The sequence below is a fragment of the Protopterus annectens genome, chromosome 1.part2 (genome assembly GCF_019279795.1).
Source record: "Protopterus annectens isolate FY-2018-M chromosome 1.part2, PAN1.0, whole genome shotgun sequence".
Taxonomy (NCBI): Eukaryota; Metazoa; Chordata; order Ceratodontiformes; family Protopteridae; genus Protopterus; species Protopterus annectens.
The window spans coordinates 221,059,244-221,085,112 of record NC_056727.1 but is presented as its reverse complement, the minus strand read 5'-3'; the positions used below and the strand labels follow the sequence as shown (position 1 = coordinate 221,085,112).

The 25,869-nt window shown below is 42.0% G+C and overlaps 1 protein-coding gene across 5 annotated transcripts in view; it reads right to left on the bottom strand.

Annotated features, from left to right (window-relative positions):
• Positions 1–25,869, bottom strand: part of AFTPH (aftiphilin) — a 1,798,650-nt gene that overhangs the window by 1,531,855 nt on the left and 240,926 nt on the right. For 4 of the 5 annotated variants that reach the window (XM_044055647.1, XM_044055663.1, XM_044055669.1 and 1 more), the window contains exon 2: positions 4,802–4,948. The gene's annotated coding sequence lies outside the window, so the exon portion shown is untranslated. Of the gene's footprint in view, positions 1–4,801; positions 4,949–8,071; positions 8,165–25,869 lie in introns of those variants that run through there. The other variant, XM_044055655.1, reaches the window with a different exon arrangement.

Here is a 25,869-nt window from a genome sequence, read left to right as displayed (position 1 = left end):
TTCCTCTTGTCTAGGCCTTTTGTCAGGAGGGGCCTGGGAATCCCTGATTAGAGAGATCAAATCTTCAGCCATTTTGAGCATCTGTTTCTTAGGCATGGGGCCTTGAACAGGGGACTGAAGTGCAGTCCTTTTAGGTTTAGTAGGAGTCTTCATCTTAGGATACGTTTCAATGGTGAGCGTCGTTGGTCTGAAGACGCCTTCAGAAACAAAGGTGTTTCTGCAGCACCGACATCTTTTTCAGCAGTGTCGCCGGTAGGGTCTGAACAAAATGGCTGCGTCGGCCTGGTATATTCCGCCAAAAGCTCCAAAGCGGTCTCGGGTTCCAGATCTGCGGTAGTCAGGGGCTGCGTCGGAGCCTCACTGAAGGCCGGAGAACCGGAGACCGGACCAGCCGAGGCCTCGGAATCTGGCTTGGGCCTGGGCTGCCTGTCCTTGCATTTTTTGTGCACGCCCGTAGTCGGTTGCTCCGATGGCATAGTGTAGTTAAATTTTCTACCGAAGTAGTGTCGTGCGAAATCAAAGCATCTTTTTATAGTACGCTTATTAAACCTAGCACAAAAACGACTAGTGATGTCGTGGTCTGGGCCTAGGCAAGGTATGCAATAAGAATGAAAATCCTTATGAGGTATTTGCTTCCCACAAGAAATGCAATTGTTAACTTTTTCTGACATTGGTCTGAGGCAAGAAAAGTTTCCCCAACAGAGTACTTAGCTTTATAGAAGACATCGGTCTGAAATTAGAGTTCAAAAATCTCAGGAGTCGGCCGACCGGCACTTGCGAACTGCTTCTGCTTCGGGCACCGCGCGGCATGAAAGACGGAAGAAAATGGTGTCGGATGCTTTATATATACCCCTGGCGCACTGACGTCAGGGAAGAAGTGACAGCAACCGACGCCGGACCAAGACTTTGGAAATCCGGACAACTGCGGGACCGCCTGACGGCAGGATAACCCAAGTGTGATGACTGCAGCAGGGTAACACGATGAACATCTGAGCTCTCCTCAGAGTCCCAAGTCAGAAAATAGAGCAGAAAACCCTGTATCTGTCCCTTTGAAGAGATTCAAGATTCTGAATCTGAACAGGAAGACACAGTATCGTTCTTTCTTTTACCACAAACTACTTTACAAGGTGGCTCACTAGCCTGAATTAAACCATGAGCCAAGTCCCAGTAAACTACTTCTGTCTAAGGAGAGGTGGAGTAGACACATGTTTAGTTTTCTATTTCTTTTTGAAAGGAAAAATGGGGCCAACAGTGTTACTAATGGCAACAGCAGCTTCTCTGGGGTATGGGCAGATCATGTGACACAACAGGGAAGCCTTCCCCATTCTCTCTCTCTCCAAGGAATGACAAGAGTGGCTCTCCCTTGCCCACTGAAGGGACTCCCAACAGTCTCAGAGGATGTGGCTAACCCTCAGTCCATAGTGGTTGCAAGTGGGGATCCAGGGTACAAAACGAGTCATTTGAGGTACAAAAAAAATGGCTACAGCAGAGTCACCCAACTGCAGCTAAGGCAAACACCTAGCCTGCTGTGGTGGCAAAGGTTGTTTGCTTAACCCTTTTTCTTTTTTAGCTGGAAGACTGACTGACCATTGAAACAGCTGTTTTTTCCACAGTCAAACTGAAAATGCTGCCAGTTTTCCACAGCAGATGAGCTGCAAGTTCTGGTAAAACCTAAAAGTCTTTGAAAGTCACCTTTTTCACAGCAAAGCAAAGTGAAAAAAAAAGCACTTTAAAGCACTTTGCTAGCCCTGCCACCCCAATGTAAAATAAGCATAATTTCTCCACAGAAAATCTTTATTCAGTTACTTACCCAACTTTTAAAATGACAAGAAAAAAAGTGCACTCACATTTAAAAGTAAGACAGTCTTGTGACAGTCTGCTAAAACACAAAACTCTTAGCTTTAAAATAACTTTCCCGAAAAGAAAAGTGATAAAATACAAATATTTAAAAAATGAAAGTGTTTTCCACAAAAGAAACTTATCTGCCCAGCAAAGGAACAACACCAAGCTGACTGATGATTCTCAAAAGCTTTAGAGGAGTGTACACTTAGAGGAGTGTACACTTTGCTTCATCAAAGCTCTGAGGAGCTCGGCACCCAGGCTTCTCTTTTAGTCAGCTCAACTCAAGCTGCCTGAAAGTTTGGGTGTGTGCAAGGTGCCTTGAGACTTTGGAAGCTGTCAGGCTGTTATAGCCTTGGCACAACATAACCTGTATAGCCAAGGCTATTGCAGCAGGGAGAAACATGAACATCACTGCAACATTCTCTGTATTCAACAGAAGCATATTAAAATACTTTCATGTAATTAGCAATTAAGATGCAGATATTAAGCTTGCCATGAGAGCTGTAGATGTCAAGACTATGCATTAAGTCAAAACTAGGGCATTTCAGCAATATACTTTCTCTAGTCATGCTGTATGGAAGGTCTCCACAAGTCGAGATTATTAGATACACAGACTAACCTCAGAAAGGGAAAAAAAAGAACGATTAATCCAAATTGTAAAGCCACAAAACTCTGCAGTATCAAAAACAGCTAGTTCAGAAACAAGTTCAGTTTCAACTTTTACTAAACAAGTATACAAAGCACAAGTTTTCAGTCAACTAGAAAAAGACAAAAACTTTTACATGAACATGCTTCTGAGTACCTATAAACAAAAACACAAGCTTTTGCACATCTACAGAATAAACATAAAACTTGCATCTTTCACTTGTTATAGTTCCCCCCCGAGATGCTTTCTGAACTACCCCATTTGCTGTTTTTATGTCACACTAACTTCAGAAAGCAGAAAAAAAAGCTGCATGTAAAATATAGGGAACAGGAGTTCTAATATAGCCAATTTTACTTAGCAAGCCATGCAATGGAACTTGCACAAAAAATAAAGTAACTCTATTTACTTCAATTAGCTCAAACAACTCTTTTGGAGCTTAATACTAAAGAGGGAGTAGCCCAGAAGATCTGCGGACAGGGATGTGGCTCTAATTGCTTTCATTAGTTATGACTGTAACAAAATTTCACTTTATTATGCACGGGTTCCAAATTTTTGGCCTATTTCGTGAACTAGCAAAGGAAAATATCAGGAAGCATTTGTGGGTCACAGAACCAACCAAATATTTTTTTGTAAGCATTTCATTTAACTAAACAAATTAGCAAAATTACATTAAAAAAATCTACAGATTCAATATTCACTCATTAAACTGGCTTGAACTCCATAACCAACTTGACTTTCTCCAAATCACGACTGCCTATAGACTTCTATTCCAACCTACCAAGTGCCCTGCACTATCCAATATCCTACAAACATATACTCCCCATAGAACACTTAGATCTACCCACGAAAACCTAATCACAATCCACAAACCCAAGCGCCCAGCTGGTCAACTTCTGCTTTCATTCACCTTAGCAAAAAAAATGGAATGCTCTTCCCTCTACTCTTAGGACCTGTGATAACCTCGAAAACTTTAAAACTCTTCTTCATTCTCACCTTTACTCAAACAGGAAATGCAACTTACTCTTCACCCTATACCTCTCAAGGTCTCCTCCACTTTTACTCCTGGTTAACCTCTCATCTAGCTAAACTTGCTCATTTGTATTATGTATATATAACTATACTGTAAAATCTAGCCTCTAGGCCATTTGCCTGTTTTTTTACACCTAAACAAAATTGTAATTGTTTGTTTCTTTATGAATGCTAGTTATGCAAAGTTTCTTAGTAATTATTCATGTAACTATGTATTGTTGGAGCTTTTCTCCCCGGGCCTTCACTGAAAATGGGCTCCCCGAGCCCAGTGGACCTCCCCGGTCATCAAACTGGAATAAATAAATAAAATAAACAATACTTACGCATTTTCTGACCTACCAGAGCCAATAAGGGGTTAATGGTGAGGAAGAGCTTATCCTGTCATTCAATGGGCACAATGCACAAATCACAGTTTGAATGGGCTTGTCAACCCATTGAAGAATGAGCAAACACACTTTTGTATAGCTAGCACGCACTCACACACACACACACACACACACACACAACTAAGATGCGCAAAAACTCACTTATGGTATACCTTTGAGATATGGCAGGAAGCTGTAACATACATTTGAAAACATTCACAGACTCAAACAAGACATACTAACTCCACACAAACACCTTAGACAAGGGACAAAATGTAAAGCAGAGAAATTAACTACTGCACTAATGTACCACCCCACTGACCAGATACATCTCTTCAAAATGCTGACAGCAGAGGAGTTTTGGGGACCCATTCTGCGCACACACAGACACACACAGACACACACACACACACACACACACACACACACACACACACACACACACACACACACACACACACACACACACACACACACACACACACCCATAACCAACTAAGATGCTCAAAAACTCACTTATGGTATACCTTTGATATATGGCAGGAAGCTGTAACATACATTTGAAAACATTCACAGACTCAAACAAGACTTACTAACTCCACACAGACACCTTAGACAAGGGACAAAATGTAAAGCAGAGAAATTAACTACTGCACTGATGTACCACCCCACTGACCAGATACATCTCTTCAAAATGCTGACAGCAGAGGAGTTTTGGGGACCCATTCTGCAAAATGAACCAATCTTCTCTATATGATTTTTTTTTTAATCCTTGATCTCATGTTACGAAGGGAGTCTTAATACACTACCGCATGGACAAAAGAGGTTTCATTTTCTCTGTACTTTTTTTTTTTTTTTTTCTGTAAACAATCTGCAGACCATCATTATAATTCCTAAAAGAATTAACATTAATAGTTACCTGTATGTTGTCCATGTAACCGCATGCATGCACCACAAATGAAATTAATCAGATCACTGCAAATCTAGACGCATGAACTTGTATATATAGAAGCAGCAGAATGGCATTACTGTATGTGCGTGACATGTTCCAAAGATGGTGCTGGAACTGGCAAAAAAAAAAAAAAAAAGACAAAGTTATTGTTAACTCTGAAAAGTCTAAATCATATTTTATAACAATTTTAGACACATTGCACATATCAGCCAGGATACCAGAACGGTACACAAGAAGCCAAACAGATAACAGACCTTCCCAATTCAAATGCAAATCCCCAGGACTCTCAAGAATGCAAATTTTTAAAACAAGTCTCCATGTTTATGTCAATATGGTACTTGAAACGTAAGGTCACTCTCATTGCTTGATGATGCAGCATTTGCTCAGAAGAAAAAAATGCTTTCAGTAAATTATACCACTGTTTTTGTTTCATGTTTGCAATACTTTTGAGCAGTCTTGCCACTCGCACATCACTGCATATTTTTTTTTAGACTTGCTTAGAAAAGGTATTCAAACATTTAATTCAGAAGTAAAAGCAGCTGTGCTATTTTACCCCACTGTGGTTTAGTTAACTCTATTCACATATTTATCTGCAAGTACTTACAGACAGCAAACCAGGATAGCTCAAGTCAACACATGCACAAACGAAAAGTTTTTAAATAATCTAATGTTTCAAAACACTACACAACATATAACAAAGTTATTTCATGATTGTGGTTAAAGAAAATATTCCAAAAATGTAATGCTCAAGTAAAAAAAAATGAATTTATTAAGGAATGGGAAACATATGAAGTACTGAGATGCAGACATATTGCACTTGGTCTGTTTTGTGGTCACAGATATTAATGTACTTGTGTGCCTTCACTTCCCTATTCAGTACTACTTGTCAAATACTCATAAGAACAATGCACACAAACAAAAATATGTACTAACCATAACACCAGATCCTTTTGATGAGTTCTATCCTCATTAACTAGCAAGACTGAAACCACAGAAGTCAGCTCAGCATCAAGAACTTTCGCAGGCAAACCTACTCAGACTGCTCCAGCTTCCTATCTAGATCCCAAGTATGCCACTTGAAAGTGAAGTACTGCAGGAAGCTAAAACAAGAGAGACTAACCATCAACTATATAGACATCACATTGCAACTACCCAAGGCCAGGGGTAGTAGGTTGTGTAAGCGAACAAAGATTAAGCTCATCATCCGGATCTATCATTATGGCAAGTGAACAACTGTTGTAGCCACGATGAAGCAGTCCATCTGCATTAACCACAAGTTTCACACTACTCCTCCTGGGTGGCTGTAGGAGAAGATACCTTGGATGACTTTAGCTCAGAAAGGGAGACCAGACCTGGAGGTTTCATCCAGCTTGAAGTATCTTGCAAAAGTATTCACAGAAGCCTATGCTGAAGCTGCACAATCCTCATGCTCAAAGGATGTACTCCTGAAGAAAGCCCAAGAGAACAAGACTTTTCCGGCTGAATGTGCAGTGTTTTTTGTAACACATTTTGAGGTAAATTGACATCCTCTTGGACAAAGACTCTGAACACTTTGGAGGCCAATTTTTGGAAGAAAAAGAAGCAAAACTGAGTCTCTTTTCTTGTAAACTTGGTTCTGTCCACTCGATCTAAGATGCCAATGCACTTCCATATAGCATGCAACTACTTCTCTTTGTTGGAACAGTCAGGAAAATACATGCAAATTAATAAATTTACTCATACTTGCTTCTGTAGATACCTTAGGCACAAAGGAAAGGGTTGTTTATAACGACATTCCAACCTTGTGAAAAACACAATTAAGAGGGGTTCATACACAAAGCCTGTAACTAACAAATCTTGCCAGCAGCCATAATAGTTATTACAACTACAGTCTTCCACAAAAGTAGTTTAAATCCACCTTTGAGGTGGGTTCAAAAGGAGGTAAAGTTAATTTTCAAGCAGAAAATGCAAATCACAGAGCAACAGGTTATTTGAATGGTGGCCCAGTTTGGAATGTACCCCTGAGAAATGTTTTTCAGACCTTCAAAGAAGGAAAGAGTCCTAGAAGTCTTGGTAAAAATTAGAATGGGGCAACAAGATAAACCCTAACAGGCATTTGTTAAAAATTTGGAAGAAGTAATTCAAGATAGCTGGCAAAGGAGTTGAAAAAGTACATACGGCTTTAGATGTAGTCCAACAATAAACGTCTATTTGCTCTCATCCCTTCCTGGCATTGCATCTCTAGTAAGAGATAAGGACTTGGATGTCCCCAAGAAGGTAGGCAGCATCATCAGCAATTACTAGAAGAGCAACCATACAATTAACTGAAAGGAATAAAGGTCTACCTTTGGCTTGCTAAGAAAGTAGATTGGGTTCTAATGGCCTTGGACATGCAGGCTTCTCTAGAAGATGAGGTCAGACAAGAGGAAGCCAAACTTGCCACCAGAATAGGGCTAAGTAAATGACTCTAGATATGTTATACTTGGCACCCACTTGCTGCAGACCTGTGTCTGTTAATCTCTATTCATCTTTGCATGCTTCAAGGAAATAGCTCTTAGCAAGCATAAACACCAGATAAAATGTTTGGTTCATTAAATAAAGGATTAAAACTTATAAAAAGCATAATGGTACATGGCACTACAAATGAATCAAAATACTGAAAATAATAGATCTTTTTCCCTGAAAATCCATCCCCACTGTCAAATGGCACGGCTAAATTCATTAATTTCATTAACTGTATATATATATATATATATATATATATATATATATATACACATATATATATATAAAAAGTGCAAAACACTGCTAACTCCATTGCCACTAATCACCATCCTCACCTGTCACCTACGTTTGCAAGTTGAAAGTTCATACAAGTGGTATTCAGTATGCAGCAAGAGAGGATGTCACTGTAAAACATTGAAGTTTGTAATAAAGTATGCAGATCACATTTTTATAATAGGCTGCTACAGAACACTACAAAACTAAATCAGGACATTCATTTTATTTTGTTTTATTTCTGCAGGTTACTGCACATTTGCTGAAGATACTCTTGTTCCTTTTGTCTCGATTCATAAATGAAAAGTTACAAAAACACTCTGTAGCCATGTGACAAACCTCTGCTATTTTAAAGAGGGCAACATTCAGTACAGCTGTCAGCAGCATTAGTCACAAGTTTAACAAAGGCAGGTCAGAGGATCCACACCAAAAGCTTGTCGTACAGCAGAACATTGCCATTATGTTTTAAAGTAGACTCACCTCTTTAAAACCCATCTGTTTGTCGTAAAGGACTAAAAATAACACGTCATGCTGAGCAACCCAACGTTTGTGCCTTCGCAGCATCTGTTAGACCCACGTTCTAGTAGCACCAACATAAAAAATAAATGTGACAGCAGCACATTAATTATTGACAGTGTCACTGATGTAACCAGAATGCCAATAATACTTTTTGCTTTCTGAACTACACTGCAAGCTAAAACAAAGTTTTGAAACCATTATGTGAAAGTAGATAAACCACTTTTATTTCTCCTAACATTTTATTTAATTATACCTGTAAAGTACAGAGCTATTCAAAAGTCAAAGCTCAATGGTATGCATTCAGTTTTGGAAATTATCCAGTGGTGGTAGAAATGTGTTATACTGTTTCCTGCATTCAGATTCAGTAGCCTGAAAGCCACACACAACAAACCAAAGTTAAAATACTGACTGCACTTCAAACTGTATGGTGGCAACACACAATTACTCTCCTGTGACAATCTTTCTGTGGGGCACAGTTTCCACCTTACTGCCCTAAATAGTTACGTTACCAAGCTGCTGTCAACACCCAGAAGGTAAGAAGGAGATAGAAACACCACTGCACACACAAATAACAGAAATAACTCAAAACACTGCAAAACTAGACTTTGGAAGTAGCCTATGCATCTGTCTTGCTTAATGGTTCTAAGCAGTATAAATAATAAAATACTTTTAACAGGTATAGAGAGTGTAATTAGACAATCACACATTATCTTTTTTCTACTGATTTGTATTGTCAATCAGAAAACAGCAACATTTCCTGACGAATGCTGGGTCGCCAAGTTGTTCAAGCATGTAGTCATCTTACTGTATCAAAACGCAAAGACTGCATAACAAATGTCTCAGGGTAGTTGTCATCCCCCTTGCAAAGGAAGCATAAACAACAATGGTCAGTAAAGGTATATGCACTCTACGTTGATGGCTTACAAATGTATACACTAGAAGGTGGAATGCCACTGATGCTTTGGGTCCCGGGGTATGCTCCTTGAAAGGGGACTGTGCCTATAAATACTTTATGGACACAACTTAAACACTAAGTTATCTAAGGCAAAGTTAGAAACCTCAGTAGACAAAAAGATGGCATCTCACAAGGAGGGGAAAACATTCAATCAACAGAGATACTTCAATAGAGGACTCCATTAATGATATAGACCACCTCAAGTGTACACTACAGTTTTTAACATTTTCAAAAGGGCACAAGAACTTCACATCAAAGCTCTCCAATTTACAATTTATAAGCTTAGATATAGGAGATTTTTCCTTGTTTGTGTCTGTGCTTTACCAGATCCAGGTTTCTTTACTAGAAAAGTAGAAGTTCCCTCACCTAAATATTGAGAGAAACTTTTTTCGGAACTAGAGTCATGTGGAAGCTTCACAAAATGAAGTACCCTCTGCAACAATAAATCATTTTTGAGATGGCAATGTCATTGTTTAGTTGCACTGAAAAATTTACACACACTGGACTAGTTAAGGTGTTGTACCCAACATGGGGGCAAATAAAACATTCTGTTTGCCTGTGGGCAGGATGTATTTGCTTATCATAGGTATGCTTAAGAGGAAATCAGAACCATACATGAAACATGAAAGGGCTCAGCCCAGCTACAAGAGTATAAAAAAAGAAAGTTTCCCAATTAAAACACTATCCATTCCACATTCAAAGGAGGAAATATTGGACAGACTTCCACTAACCACAAAAACGGGTCCATATTAGATCACCAAAAAGACCAAATGTCAAACGGCTTAAAACACGAAAATGCCGTTCATCGAGGTGGTGTTTGTAAGATCGCTGTACAGTGAAGAACGGAAAATTTGCCCTTTCCTCACTATAGTACAATCTCAGAGTTGGCATATATAATTAGCAAGGGGTGGGGCCGCAGCCCCCCTACAAAAGCAATTTCGATGAACGTCATTTTCGGGTTTTAAGCCGTTCGACATTTGGTCTCTTCGTGTTCTAATATAGATCCCACAAAAACAGCAACAGCATCACCCTAAAGGATGTTTAGCATTCCCAGGCCATCTGGGAATGACACAGCCTCTCTTCCACATGCCTTGGACCCTTCTCCCAGTGCACCGTGCCTGATGAATCTGCTGTGGGAGGCTCCCAGGGGTCCAAACCACCTCAAATGGCTCCTCAGTTCTGAGGAGCTCTCCTCAAAGATCCTCCTGGACTGCACAGCTCCTTACTCTGTTCCCGACAGTTAGCTCAACAACCCTATAAACGGGGCCTCATTTCAGATGCCTGTATTGCTAATCTCATCTTTTCAGTCACTACACAAACTTCATGATCACAAGTAAGAATGGGGACAAACTGACTGGTAACCTCAGAACTTTGCCCAAGGACTCCGATCCCACGTCTATTACTACAACATCTGGAGTACTGCTGCAGCTTCACCTCTCCATTGATCAATCCCTTGACCCCTTCTACATTCAATCATGAGCAACATGCCACTATAATTCAGCTTCCCCACTTGAGGTAGCTGCTCCCCTCTCATCTGCAGACAGCAATCCACTTGCATTATTACTAACAGATTATACCAATTCAGGTCAGTACTCTTATACACAGACCACTGTGACTTGAATAAATACCAAATACAGGATAACAATGAAAAGCTCAGTTACAGATACAACATTTAAGAGATGAGATTTTATATTAAAGTAACTTAAACCTGGAGAAGGTATCTGATGCAACAAAGTAGGCATAGCTGAATGAACATCCTATCTCATTTCTAGTGCTTCCCCCAAGAGTCACATAAACATTGACCAATTTATACACTTGACTAATAAACCAGTTTGTTTGTGTCTTTTGGCTTTTCCCGGTTAGGGGTCGCCACAGCGGAACTCCAGTCCGCTAATGATTGGTAGTGTTTTTTTACGTACCAGGTTACCAGCCCTGACGCACAACCTTCAACAAAGGTACGCCCCATTCACATATGCCGCCACACAGAAGACGCTCTAGCTGAGAATCGAACGGGACAACGTCTTGCTACGAGGTGACACACACTACAATTCTAGTACAAGTGAGACAAAACAATGATGGCCAATGTCCCATTTATTTGATTATAGAACAAAAATGAGAAAAAACCCACAGATACTTGTGGTCTGCAAATATTTATCAGTGGCCTAGTAAACTCAGCTGACAACCTGGGACATACTTATGGAATTTAAAGAACTTACGGTCTCTGTTTAACTTGCACAGTGTACGACATGATCTAAAATCACCAACCTGATCCAAGATATACCAACACAAAGGAATAATTAAATGAGTTTCAAGGAATCCAAATCCATACATACTAGGATGCAGTCAAATAATTACATCCAAAATAAACATCTTTTAAACAATGGAAATGTTTAGTCACTTAAGCCAAGACTAAGTTTAATCAAAATGATAGCTTTAACCCCCAAAATAATGCACGTCATGCAAATCACATCAGCACAGCCATTATGGAGTTCATTACATTTTGAAACAATGCACCATGTAAATGCCTCTGGTTACAGCTTAATCCTACAGTTCACTTAAAATCACTATTACAACAACATATAAAACTGTGGAGTGTGATTTCCCAAATATCATTTATGCCCTATTCTAGGTAAATCTAAAATGTACAGTTATGTGCAAAAAGTCCAAGATTCTACAGTTTAAAATATATACAATTCCAACCGATCCACAATTAACTTAGATCTTTACTAAGCATGCAGTCTAGGGCATTAAGGAGCCTAGCTCAGACTCCTGACTGCCCCAAAGCAGCACTGCTGAAAGTCACCAAGTATGCAAATGAAGGCTGAGGGAATAAAACCTTGTACCACAGTAAGCAGCTAGTTAACAGCTCATAGCCTTAGCCCTCTGCTTTAAATGTCAAATGCCGCAGAGCTCTTAATTAAGAACTTGTTACTTGAAAATAAATAACTAGCAAGCTACATAACCCCATATGCAGGCAATAACAACCATTCCTAGTCACACAATATTAACCAGGCCGTGTCTCAAAAATATTCAGTATTTACCTTGTAGTAGATAGTGGACAGCATCGTATTTATCTATCTTATTTACCCTTAGTCCTTGTGGTCCTAGTCACGACTGAAAAGGTTCCACAGTAACCAGATCACTAACCCAGTTAAATTAATAAATTAAAATTACAAATTAGATTCCCTATAACTAGGATGCCATCTTTTACAATACCAAGAGTAGGCTATTTTCTTAATGCCAGATTTTTCCAGTACAAACATATCTCAAGTAAACATTATTTTGTTTCCAAATAGAGTCTCTGTTGCAGAATTTGAGTGGATTCCATGGTTTTATTACAACATTAATGTGCTTGACATATGGCATCTATTTTCTTCAGTATTTACAAAAAAGTAAAAAAAAAAATTTCTTCTCCTGAAACTATAATGACATTTCATAGGTAGGTACTAGCCTATTGGCCCTAGGACATAATTAAGCCTAGCCAAAAATTTTGTGCTATAGCCTCCCTCCCAAGTGGTTTAGTTACCTGCATCACTGTCGAGCAGGGCCACAGAAGTGATTCCCAGGGTGAATTTTCTGTTTCCCATCCACGGATCAAGATTTCTCTTGAAGAATGCCAAAGAGGAGCTCTGCCTCACATATATGGGGACCTTATACCAGAGCAAGGGGAGTCTCTGGGACACAAATCTGTCCCTCCAACACGTCCTGTTTATTGATGATGTCAGATTTATATCCCTAGAGCATGTAACTCTGGTGGATTGGGTTTTCCTTAGGTGGAGCATTTCTAGCAATTCGGGGTTTGACATAGCCTTGTATGTCAGGCAGAGATCACCTCTGAGTAGCCGGTATGCAACAGAGTATAGCTTGAGTTTTTTTAGCCTCATGGCATAGGGCATCTGTTTAAGGCCAGTTATCCTCTTTGTGAGGTACTTTTGAGACCTCTCCAGTTGTTGCAGATGTCTTTTTAGGTACATCCCGAATGGGGAATTATATTCAATAATGGGTCTAATGAGCGATGAGTAAAGGGGGACAATAACTTCCTTATTCCTAGATGCAAACCCCTTTGTGATAAGGTGGGCCATGTAGAAGGATTTTCTAACCACTTTAGCAATGTGGTTGTCGAAGGAGAGGTTACCATCTACCAGAGTCTTATCTCACACTCTGTGATAAGTGAACTACCACCTATGTTGTAGTTCATAGGTACTTGTTTTTTCCCAAAGGGGATAACAATGCACTTTTTGGCATTTCGTTTGAGGCCATGGTGTTGGCACCACGTATCTGTATCCGTAAGACCCTTTTGAAGGATGTCTACGTCAGTAGGAGTCTCGATTATGGCTCCCAGTTTGCAGTTGTCTGTGAACTTTATTAGCCATAGCCCCTCCATGTTTGCTTGCACCTCAGAGAAGTAGATACCGAACAGAAGGGGTCCCAAGACTGAACCCTGTGGTACACCACTAGTCACAGGTTTGGAGTCTGATCTAGCGTTTCCTATTCTCACTGAATGGGTTCTATCCATGAGCCAGTTTCCAACCCATCTTGTTACGCAGGTTGGTGAAATTTGTCTATAAATCTCAAGTGGGGAATGGTATCGAAGGCCTTTGCAAGATCAAGGTATGCTGTGTGAACGACCTTTCCCTCGTCTATTGCTTTAGTGACCATTTCGAAGAAGTCAACCAGATTTAGGAGACATGACCTTCCCTTCACGAACCCAAACTGGTTGGGTCCAGGGTTTGTAGGTTCCCAATGTCATTGTTTATGAGTTCCAGGATGATGCCCTCCATGGCCTTGCAGACGAGACTAGTCAGGCTGATGGGGCGGTAATTCCTGGGGTCAGTGGTTGCACCTCCTTTGTGGAGTGGTATGACTGTTGCCATGCGCCACTCTGTGGGCATATAGCCTGAGTAGCCTGAGGTGAGGCTGTGGTTAAACATGGTATTAAGTTGAGGGGTTAATTCATTTTGGAGCTCATGTAGCATGCAGCCTGGGATGCTGTCTGGTCCCATGGATGCTGCGTTTCTTGCCTTGAAGAGTGCCGATTTCACCTGGGTGTCTGTGATTTTAGGGGCAGCACAATCTTCTGGTATGGATATGAGCCCTTTGAGTGGAAAATTGGGGTGAAGTTTGCACTGAACCTGTCTGCCAATATATTGACGATATCAGTTGGTTCCATGAATTCTGAACCATTATGCTGTAGCTCGGAGCAGATCTGAGAGTTGCTATTAAGGTTTTTGACATAGCTAAAAATTGCTTTGTGACTGTCTTTGGGGTCCGTTGCAATTTTTCTTTCAAACCTCGCCTTAGAGATTTTTATGAGGGTTCTTAGTTTTTTTGCTAAGGTTGGTCAGGGAGCCCCTCCATTCCTGGGTTTTTACTTTTTTTGCAGTAATTTCTTCCTTCTACTATAGAGCTTGTTTATGGCCGGGGTCCACCAGACTGGTTTCCTCTTCCTGGAGGAGTGGGTCTTTGTTTTGTTCAGGATAGCACTGTCCATGCACTCATGTAGGTGCTTCTAGAGGGCTGTTGTGTAGGATATACCAGGTTCAGTCATATTGACATTCTGCGTGGGAGTAACAAAGTTTGCCACCACTGTCTTGAGAAGCATAAAGTTCGCTTAGGAGAAGTTTTTCACCATGGTTTCTTTTGGGACAGAGGATGGGGGTGGTATGTGTATATCTAGGGTGATGAGTTTATGGTCTGATCTGACCAATGAGGAATTTACCACAGGTGTGGAGCATTTGTCCCCCATGTTGGTGATGACCAGGTCCAGTATATCTTTACCTCTTGTGGGGGTGTTCACAAGCTGGTCCAGAGCACTGGAGTTAATGCATTCCAGGAAGCGCTGAGCAAAGGTATTATTACTTTCGTAGTTTTCCCAGTTGATGTTTGGGTAACTGAAATCACCTAGTATAAGGGTGTTTGGCTGGACTCTCATGTTTTCCAATACCTCAAGGAAAGCAGAGCGAGTGTCCTGGGGCAGGAAAGGTGATCTGTAGCAAGCTACAATCGCTGGGGTGCTCTCTTGAACCAGGTCTCAGTTACTACACAAATATCGATGTTTTCGATGTTGAGGAGTGCCTCGAGAGAGTGCATTTAATTCCTCAAGCCTCCATCCCCAACAGGGCATATCAATCCAGACTGTTCTAGAAAAAATAATCGATTCCAACTGGTAATGTACTTTGTCAGCTACAACATTTTTCATCAAATCATATGAAAATAAATAATATAATACTTTCTGGATAGTGTATGGCAGCTAACATGGTCACCCCCCCCCCACCCCGACAGACGGGTCTATAGTATATAAGCAAACGCACAGAATTTCTAATGCTATATAATCAACCAACAATCCCCGAAGACCCAAAATGTCGAACACACGGATCAACGATTTTTTTCCTGGGGGGGGGGGGGGAAATCGCTGATCTGCAAAATAAATACAGTGGGAGGCTGTGCCCACATGCACCCCTACTTAAATATACCAACTCCGAGATCGCACCACAGTGGAGGAAATGGCAGCGTCTCAAATGGCCCAGTGATTTTTTTCCATAGGAAAAAAAATCACTGTTCCGTGCTTTCGGTATTTTGCCATTTTCTGCAATGACGTTAGACTAAATAGCGTTCGCAATTCATTGCGTTTGCTAAAATAATAGGGATCCAGACCAACTAATGCAAAATGCATGACCAAGAAACAACTAACTACTGCTGATGGGATAAATACCAAATGAAAATACCTTCCCTGTACCTCCAGCAAGTATAACCAACATGCCTAACCATTATGCTTACCATAATGAAATAACTGTAAAACTACCAAAGCTTCAAAGCATCACTGGCATGCAAAAAAGAAGTTATGTACTCACCATAACGTTCCATGTGTGTTGTCCAGCTCACCTTCATTCTGTACTGGTTGGGTTCAGAACCGACCTTCGGTTCAGACTCGGCCGTTTACAAAAGCTTGAGGTCTTCAACTAGCTTGTGGCTGGATATCCTATCCCATGATGCTCTTGGAAGCTCCCCAGATCTTGTTTGCTGATGTAACAACAAATAATAGAAGGTCTAATTTCATATCTATTACAAACATTATTTTGTCCAACTGTAACCGCTGGGTCTTCCAGGAGACAAAGGCTAGGGGAAGGAGGGTGAGACGCAAGAATGAAGGAAAGATGGACAACACACATGGAATGTTATGCCAAATACATTTCTTTATGTGATGTCATCCAATCTCGCCTTCATTCTGTACTGGTTGGGACAGCGTCGCTAGTACCATCTTTCTTGGGTGGCTCAAGGGAGAATATTCTTCAGAAAAGTGGACCCAAAGGAAGCCTTTGTCCCTGGAGGCCAAATCCACTTTGTAATGAGTGATAAAGGTATGAGGCCTTGCCCATGTTTCTGCAGTACAAATGGTATCAATTGGCAGTCTCGCCTGAAAAGCAGGAAAGGATGCTACAGCCCTTATAGAATGCCCTTTTATTTTCCAAGGGTGTTCTTTGTTTTGAGATTTGTAAGTAAAGGTAATACAATCTGAAAACCATTTAGAAACAGTGACTTTAGACACTGGAGTGCCTTTCTTAGGGTCTGAAAAGGACACAAACAGTTAGGACAAAGGAATTCAGAAGATCCAACTATGTAAATAAAAATGTAATTGTCTATGTACATCTTGTTGGTGTAGCATATATTCTGCTTTGTTGTTATAGATGGGAAAAACACTGGAAGTTCTAGACTGATTTAGATTAGATTCTGAGCATACTTTGGGTAGGAAGGATGGGTTTGTTCGTAGAGATACTCTGTCTTTGTGAAAAAGCATATATGGCGGCCTTGTCGACAAAGCCTGCAATTCTGAAACTCTTCTAGCGGAAGTGATGGCTATCAAATAAATGGTCTTCCATGTCAAAAACTTTAGGTCACAGGATGATGCAGGTTCAAAAGGGGGAAGAATCAGACATGATAAAATTTAGGTCCCGTGGCATTGGCGGGGCTTTAATGGGTGGTCTTAAGTAAACAGTGCCTTTCAAAAAGGCATTGCACATTCGGTGGAACATCAAATTTGTCCTGATTCACTTATATAGAAGTTAGATATGGCTGCTAACTGAATTCAAATAGGGGCTGCAGCTGCACCTTCATTAAAAAGCTATGTCAAAAATTCAAGGATCGAGGCTATGGGGGCAGAAAAATGATCAATGCTGTTATTTTCAGCCCAAGCCATAAATCTTTTCTATTTGCTTATGTACAGTTTTTCCTTGCTGATGCCTTATGAGATGATATTAAGATACGTTTTGCTGATTGGGAAAGGTTAGGGAGCCTGCCTATTGGAATCGTAGCAGCCAGGCCGTCAGTTTGAGGGTTTAAGAGAGGGTTGGAGCATTCCTGATACATGAGTCGGAAGGTCCAGAACTGGTTCCAGAATCCATGACTCCTCCTGTAAATGAGGCCCCAGGAAAGGAAACCAGATTTGGCGAGGCCAGTATGGGGCGACGAGTATTAAGTTCCTTCCCAATAAGCTCGCTTTCTGAAGAACTTTAGGTATTAAAGAAAAGGGGGGAGGCATAGATAAGACCCAGGGGCCAATCGTGTACAAGTGCATCCCTTGGTGTCTCCCCCAGAGAGGAGATTAGGGCAAAGAAGCTGATGCATTTGGCATTCATGGACATGGCAAAAAGGTCGCAGCAAGGCTAGCCCCATCTGCAGAAAATCATCTCCTCTACTTCGTTTTAGGGACCACTCGTGAGGCATTACGATCGCTCTGCTGAGTTTGTCTGCTATCATATTGGATTTCCCCAAGATGTGCATTGCTAGCAGAAAGCATTGGGAGGAGGGTGCCCACTGCCCTACTCTCAGGGCCTCTTGACAGAGGAGGTAAGATCTGGTTCCTTCCTGTTTATGTACCACACAACTGATATGTCTCTGTCTTTATTGCAATACTTCCCAGCGAAGAGAGTCTTGGAATGCTTGCAACGCTAAAAGCACCGCTCTCATCTCTACGATATTAATGTGCAAATGTTTCTGCCAAGTACCTTGAACTGTCCTTCCTAGATAATGCCCCCCCCCAATCTGAGAAGCATTCATGGTCACTGTTTCTAAAAGTTGAGTGGGAAGAATAGGGTGGCTTAATGTGGCATGATTGGAGTAAAGCCACCACTGAAGGTCCCTCTTGCAGGATATGGTTATTAAGACTTGGTGGGACATGAGAGGTTATTGCAGTAGATAGTAGCCACTGAAGTATTTTCATGTGAAGGCATGCTAATTGAATCAGGGTAATCACAGCTGTGACTGTTTCCAGTATTTTGAGGATTGTTTTTGCCTGAAATTTTCTTTTGGGAAGAATGTTTTGGATTTGGGATCATAAGACTTGAATCCTTTAGGAGGGAAGTTTTGCCACCATATTTCTTGTGTCTAAATCTGCTCCAATAAAGACAGTATGTTGAGAGGGCAACAAGACCAACTTTTTGTAATTTATTGCGATTCCCAGGTGGGAGGATAATTGTAAAGTGTGTCCCTCACTTTTATTAGTCGATGCTCAGTGGTGGCGGTTAGGAGCCAGTCATCTAGGTATGGAAACACACTGAATCCTAGGCATATCAAGTGAGCCACGTCTACTGCCATACACTTGTTGAACACTCTGGAGGCTGTAGTGAGACCAAAGGGCAGAGCTCGAAAAGTACAGTTGTGTACACTTACCATAAATGTAGATGTTAGAGTGTCTTCACTGTTGCAATCATGACTGTAGGGTTCTCCCCTGCCGGCAGGCAGTCCTAGGTCGGCCAGAATCCCAAAGTCTGGGTCTGGCGTCGGCTGCTCAGCCATGCTCCCTGACGTCAGAGCGCCAGGAGTACAAAGCTGACAGCTGACACCATGTTCTCCAGTTTTTCTTGCCCCAGATGTCAGGAGTTCCAAAATGAGTAAGATCCAATACCCTTTGCATATACACCTCAGAAGAAGGGTGAAGAAGGGAACCACACAAAAGAAAAAATAAGAGGGGACAGGAGGGAGGGTAACCCAGACTGCAACAGTGAAGACACTCGAACATCTACATTTATGGTAAGTGTAAACAACTGTACTATGTTCATCATGTTTCACTGTTGCAGTCATGACTGTAGGGTTGAATCCCAAAGCAGAATAAAAGGGAGGTGGTCATAAAGTAGAGGGGGCGGCTAAAAGGCCCTGCAAGACTGCAGAAGCAAAGCCTGCCCTAGACAGAGTAGTGAGGTAGATTGTAGTGCTTAGAAAAAGTATGCACTGAACTCCAAGTTGCAGCTTCCAAAATGTCTTTGGTAGGAACTCCCCTGAGGAAGGCAGCTGAAGTGGCAGCAGCTCTGGTAGAATGAGTCCTTATACTCCCTGGGATTTGCTTTCCATGGTGTGAATAACAAAATCTGATTCCATGAGCAATCCATTTTGAAATGGTCTGTTTTTAAATGGCTTTACCTTGGGAACTTGAAGCATAAGAAACAAACAATTGTTCTGATTTCCTGATGTCCTTGGTTCTGTCCAGATAAAAACGTAGTTGTCTGTGTACATCCAAGGAATGCAAGATCCTTTCCCCCTTATTTTGAGGACTGGGGAAAAAAGTTGGCAAGTGAATAGTTTGATTTAAAGCCACTTTGGAAACCACATTAGGCATGAAAGTAGGATTAGTCCTTAAAGACACCCTATCTTTATGAAAAATAATATATGGTTCCACAGCCATGAAAGCTTGCAACTCCGAAACTCTCCTGGCAGAGGTCAGAGCTAACAGGATGGCTGTCTTCCAAGATAAAAACTTGATGTCAGATGTGGCAGCAGGCTCAAAAGGAGGTAAGGTGAGTTTTCCCAGAACATAGTTGAGATCCCAGGCAGGAATGGGTGGAGATCTAGGGGGCCTTAAGTTCTTAGCTCCTCTGAGAAACTGTCTCATGAGCTGGTGGAAAAAGATTGGAGGGTCTGTATTATAATGAGCAGAAATAGCAGAGGCATGTATCTTTATGGAAGAAAGAGAGACCCTTATGTAAGAGGTCTGTCAGGTAAAGTAAAATCAGAGGAATGTCAGGAATAAGAGGGTCCGAATCCTGAGCCTGCATCCAGGTGCAAAATCTTTTCCATTTTCCTGCATAAGATTTTCTAGTGCTAGGCCGTCTGGCTTCTAAAATGACATCCATAACCTGCTTGGGTAGGAGAGAATGAATCATAGACCCTGGATTAACCAGGCCGCCAGGTTGAGAGTTTTGACATGGGAGTGCAGAACCTGACCCTGGTGTTGGGACAGAAGGTTCGGAGTCTGTGGTAAAACCCAAGGGGGCTCCAGAAAAAGGTTTTTCAGTGTTGGGTACCAAAACTGTCGAGGCCAATTTGGGGCCAGCAAAATTATCATCTTGGGCTTCTCCTGTTTGATCTTTAATAACACCCGTGGAAGAAGGGGTAGAGGCGGGAAGGCATACCCAGAGAGGTTTCTCCATCTGAATGATAGTGCATCCACTTTCCAAGCTAGTTCATGGAATGTCCTGGTGCAAAAAATCTGTAGTTGATGATTGAGGTGGGATGCAAAGAGGTCTAAGTGAGGACATCCCCAGACTGCTGTAATCATCTTGAATATTTCGGTGTCCAGCATCCATTCGTGTGGGTCCGACAGGTTTCTGCTCAGACTGTCTGCCAGGAAGTTTTGCTTCCCTGGTAGAAACTGAGCTTGAAGTTCCAATTTGCAAGCTAGAGCTGGGTTCCATAGATTCATGGCTAGTCTGCAAAGGGAATAGCAATGTGATCCCCCTTGCTTGTTTATGTACCACATAACTGTGGTGTTGTCTGTCCGTATCAGTAGTTGCCCTGGTTGTAGAAGATTCCTGAAGGCCAATAGCGCGTTCTGAATGGCTAGCATTTCCTTTAAATTGATATGCAGGTGCTTCTGATCCTTTGTCCAAAGGCCCTGCAGACAGTTGCCCTGCAAATGGGCTCCCCATGCATAATCTGAGGCGTCCGTGGTTAGTATCTGACTGGCTGGAGGCAGACTGAAGGGTTTCCCTTTGTTTAGAGTACATGCCTTGGACCACCAAAGGAATTCCTTTTGAAGACAAGGCAGGATGGTGATCTGTATGTCTAAACTGTGGCAATGCTGAGACCATACACTTTTTAGGTACCACTGTATTTTCCTCATATGTAGTCTTGCATATGGTATGAGAAGGATGCAGGAGGCCATGTAACCCAAAGCCTGCAGGAATTTCCTTGCAGATAGCCGAGTTAATGTTGCCAAGGTTTTGAAAGTTGAAGCCAGCTGTAATTGTTTTTCTTATGTCAGAAATGCCATCTGGGTTGTTGTGTTTAGAAGAGCTCCCAGAAAATGTATCTGTTGCGAGGGTGTCAAATTTGACTTTATGTTGACAGTGAATCCCAGGAACTTGAGAAGCTTCTGAACAAATTCTAGATGTTGGAGTAAGACATCCTTGCTGTCTGCCTGAATAAGACAATCGTCCAGATAAGGGTAAATTTGAATTCCCTTGAGTCTGCAATAAGCTACTACTGGAGCCAGGCACTTGGTGAAGACCCTGGGCGCAGTAGACAATCCAAAGGGCAGCGCAGAGAATTGATAATGCCTCGATCCGGCCTTGATCCTGAGGTATTTTCTGCACTCCTGCCTGATGGGAATGTGCAAATAAGCCTCCTTTAAATCCAAAGTTACCATCCATGCATTTTTGGTCAGCATTGGGAGTAGCTAGCTGCTGTAGAGTAAGCATCTTGAATTTTGGTATTTCGAGAAAAGTGTTTAAGACTGACAGATCCAGAATGGGTCTCAATGAATTTTGCTTTCTGGGGACTAGAAAGAGCCTGGAGTAAAAACCTTGTCCCATTTCTGAAAGTGGAACCAGTTCTATGGCTTTCATAGCCAAGAGGGCTTCCACCTGGTTTAAGGCCTCTAACCATTGATGTTTTGGTAGATCTGGCCATCCGCTTGATCTTGGTAGGGTATGAAAATGGAATTTGTAACCTCTGGAAACCACATCCAGAACCCACTTGTCTTGGGCTATATGAGTCCAATTTAGGTGAAAAAGAGAAAGTTTTCCTCCGAGAGGGGCTTCCAGGCAAGAAGTTCCTGCAGCCCAACAGAGGGAGTCATTGAGCCTGTTTTCTATGAGCTTGCGGCCTGTCCTCTCCTCCCCTAGGGGTGGAAGCAGTCCACTGTCTTGGTCTATAAGAGGCTTGCGTTTGAGGCCTTCCTCGGGAGCGTCTGTATCTACCCCTCTGAGGCCTGTCTGAATTGGGAAAGGAACAATTTATTGTAGGCCGATTCCTACTATATCTGGGTGGCTGTACTTGTAAGAAATCCTTAACCGTTTGCATGGATTTTGCCTTGTCCTCCATCTTCTTTATCACCTCTTCAGCCTTAGATCCAAACAAAACATTATGCTGAACAGGAGCATCCAATAACTTAGCTTTTACTTGATCTGGCAAGTTTTGTTCCTTTAACAAAGCATGCCTTCTAATGACTGTACCAGAGGCAGCAGCCCTACAAGAAGCCTCTAAGGCATCAAATCCACAATGTAAACCATGCTTCCCAACTTGTTCAGTGGCATGCATTAAGTCATGTAATTCCTTATCTGCACAGGCGGAAATGGAAGTTAGCTTTTGTTTCAAAATAGACAGAAGGAATTGCTGGTATTTCAGCATATGAATTGACAGTTTAAAGCCCTAATAGATAAAGTAACTGAAGTGTACACTTTTTTGCCCCATCTTTCTAAAGATCTGGAATCCTTCTCAGTGGGAATGGGGTTTTTAGCAGAAGCGGCCTTAACCCCCTTAGGGCCCTGAGAAATGGTTTCAGGATCAGCAGTAGGGTTTCTTGTATAAAAACTGGTGGGAATCAGGAACCCTACAATATCTGTCTGGCTTAACAGGAGCTGGAGGAAAAGAGTCAGGAGTTAAGTTAGCCTCCGAAAAAGCATCATCCACAATATCCAAAATAGGAGGAATAGCGGGGTCTATGTTGGGGAAGAAGAAGAAAATCCCTTAGTCTTTTCTTAGATTCAGAGTACTCTTGCCCTTCCCAGTGAAAATGTTCCCTCATTTCATGCAAAGTTTCCCCAAAAGAGAAATCCTCAGGGGGAGAAGCTGAAGGAATGGATTCCTCAGCATCAGAATCCTCATAAGGAGGGAAAGAATATTCCTGGTCAGAAGAAGAAACTGAAGAAACAGAAGCCTGATCAGAGGAGTCATAATACATTTCCTGTCTTGGCCTTTTATCTGGAGGGGGATGTGAACCCCTAATCATAGTAAGTACGTCCTACGCCATCTTAAGTAACTGTTTCTGAGACTTGGGTGCCAGATCAGAAGAGGCCTGGGCTGCAGTCTTTGATTTGGAAGGAGTCTTTGCCTTTGTCTTTGGCTTTGCCTTTATTAGAAGCTGAGTAGGCCTGAAAACCCCTTCGGAAGCCGGTACCTGCACAGCATCTCCGGACCCATCCGAAGGAGCATTGTCCGAAGGTCCTGCAACAGAAATATTCAAAGGCCTAGTTGGCTCCTCGTGGGAGTCCGTTTCGGCTATCGGTTCCGAAATGGCTGACGACAGGGGCTGCAAAAGCGCCTCACTGACGACGGCCGAACCTGAAGCTGGCTCTGCTTGTACAACATCATCTGATTTGGACCTCGGAGGCCTGTCTTTATTCCTTGCGTCGTTTGTGAACTCCGGTAGCCGGAACCGTATCCGACGACATTTTGTAATTAAGACACCTACCGAAGTAATGAAATGCAAAATTGTACCTTCGTTTAATCGTACATTGATTGAATCTAGCACAAAACCGACAACTAGCTACGTCGTGGTCTGGGCCTAAGCAAGGAATACAGTAAGAATGAAAATCCTTATGAGGTATTTTGCTTCCCACATGAAATACAATTATTAACTTTTTCTGACATCGGACTGGAGCAAGAAAAAAGTTTCCCCAACGGGGTACTTGGATTTGAGTAGGAGAAGAAAGTCTTCGGACTGAAGTATGTTTATAAAAAATTGTCAGGAGTCAGCTGACCGGCACTTGCGAACTGCTATCACCGCACGGCAAGAAAGACTGGAGAACATGGCGTCGGCTGTCAGCTTTGTACTCCTGGCACTCTGACGTCAGGGAGCATGGCTGAGCAGCCGACGCCGGACCCAGACTTTGGGATTCTGGCCGACCTAGGACTGCCTGCCGGCAGGGGAGAACCCTACAGTCATGACTGCAACAGTGAAACATGATGAACATCTGGTAATGACTGGCCGAAAGCGTAAATGACTCCTGGATCACTTGTCCATCTTTACATGGTAGTACGAATCCTTTAGAGCTATGGAGCACATCCAATTGTCTTTTTCTAGAAAAGGAAGCATTGAACGCAGTGTTACCATCTGGAACTTAGCAGATTAAACAGATCAGTCAAGAAAGCAGAGATCCAGGATGGGTCTCCAGTCCCCTGTTTTTTTTGGAACTAAAAAGAACCTTGAGTAAGTTCCAGATCCTATTTGGTCTGTGGGGGCTGTTTGGATAAAAAGAAGTTATGTTCCTACCATAACGTTCCATGTGAGTTGTTCATCTCGCCTTTGTTCTTTATACATGGGTTCGGAGCCGATCCATCGACTCAGAGTTGGCCGCTTTCCAAGCCCAAGATCTTAAAGTAGCTCGAGGAACAGTCCCTATCCCATGATGCTCTCCTACTACCCCCAGATCTAGTTTGCTGAACCAGCAAGAAAAAAAACACACTAAGCAACCAATTACAAAAAATGTACATAGTACATAACTATTTACAATAGCTAAACAATAATCTGGCTGGAAAGAAGGACACTAGCAAGACCAACCAGACTACCAGTCATACCTGTTTTTCCATAACCTGGAGGGGGAAGTTGGGAGGGAGTGTAAGAACAAAGGCGAGATGAACAACTCACATGGAACGTTATGGTAAGAACATAACTTCTTCATGTGAAGTTGTTCAATCTCGCCGTTTGTTCTTTACATGTGGGTAGCGCCCCAAGCACCCTAATCCTGGGCGGCTCACGGGAGTATAATCCTGAGAACGGTGGAACCAAAGGAAGCCCTGTCCACTTTGTAATGAGTTATAAACGTATGAGGTTTGGACCAAGTAGCAGCTGCACAAATGGTGTCCAAAGGTAGACTGGTGGCGTGGGCTAAAGACGCAGAAACAGCCCTGGTAGAACAAGCTTTCACCTCACGTTCTAAAGGTTGTTTAGCTGAAGAATATACAAATTTTATACAATCATAAATCCATTTGGACAATGCAACTTTGGATACCGACAAACCTTTCTTATTGTCTGCATAGGAAACGAATAGTTGATTAGATTTCCTAAATTCTTTTGTTCTGTCCAAATAAAACCTCAATTGTCTGTGAACATCAAGCTTATGTAACATGTACTCGATTCTATTAGCATGATGTCTGAAAAAAGTAGGAAGGTCAATAGACTGGTTCAAGTTTGCCTCAGAGCAGACCTTAGGAAGAAAGGTTGGATTTGTTCTTAAAGACACTCTGTCGGGGTAAAAGACTAGATATGGAGGACTGATAGAAAGTGCTTGTAGTTCAGAAACTCTATGCGCCGAAGTAATAGCCACCAGGAAAATTGTCTTCCAAGAAAGGAACTTCAAAGGACAAGATGATGCAGGCTCAAAAGGGGGAAAAATGAGTTGAGACAGCACCAAATTCAGATTCCAGGGAGTAACAGGATGCCCGATAGGTGGCCTAAGGTGATGAGTTCCTTTCAAAAAGGCTTTACATAATCTGTGGGACATAATGTTTGAACTGCTGCATCCCACATGGAAGTTAGATATGGCAACCATTTCAACCCTTATTGTAGAAGGTGCCGCACCATCATGAAAGA